The sequence below is a fragment of the Anneissia japonica genome, unplaced genomic scaffold, assembly GCF_011630105.1.
Source record: "Anneissia japonica isolate Jap-2015-1 unplaced genomic scaffold, ASM1163010v1 scaffold1417_len1240632_cov203, whole genome shotgun sequence".
Classification (NCBI taxonomy): domain Eukaryota; kingdom Metazoa; phylum Echinodermata; class Crinoidea; order Comatulida; family Comatulidae; genus Anneissia; species Anneissia japonica.
In genome coordinates, this window is record NW_022727891.1 from 248,110 (window position 1) to 248,996 (window position 887).

Genomic DNA, 887 nt, shown 5'->3' on the forward strand with positions numbered 1-887 from the left:
AGATGTGTATAAGAGACGGACGGCATCCAATGTGTCACCTACAAATTCAGCTAAGGTTCCCAACTAGTTGGAAGAAAAAAATATCAAAGAGGCTTGCTTATGGTTATGGTTGGGGACTTATATAGCGCATAATACATGGTCTCTATGCGCTCGCGACTAGATGTTGCACTTTACAATAACTTTCTCCTCCCCTGAGGGTCACTTCATGTCTTCAGCAGCCAGTAAACCGGCGCACTTTCATCTGTCCACGACAGGGGCCGAATGAACCAGTACACCGGGGTAGCCCCCTACTCATCTTGAAAGATGTACTGGGTTCTTTAAAGTGCACATGAGTATTCGTGTACACTGGGCCTACGGTTTATAGTCCTTATCCCAGAAGACGTGTTCACCACCAGAACTATACGAGCGTGCCGGCCGCGAACCCGTGCCGATATTGTTGGCTATGATTACGGTGCCCCTGCTTTAACCGCTCGGCCATTTGGCTCGTGGTATACTTGTGTGGGTGATCGATTACCACTGCTAACCCCTGGATTATTATCTTCATACAGAGTTTAGGGGATTCCCCGTCTAAGTACAGCAATCGCATTTTACTAAATAATTCAGCTTACATCTGGCGTGATGTTGACTCTGAGTTACGATAAAGTTAACTAATCTTTTTCGTGGTAATCACAGTGGTTCAAACAATTTGCGCAATTATTATAAAAGAAACACAAACTGATCACGCAAAATCCAAGCTACACATTATTGGGGTTAAAGAAAGTTTATTTATTCATCAATTTTGTTATTGTAATATAATTGTTTTATTTTAAGGTCTGTTTAAGTACATATAACATATTTAAAACCAACACATCATACTCAGACACGAATAGTAAAGTACTGTCTCTTAT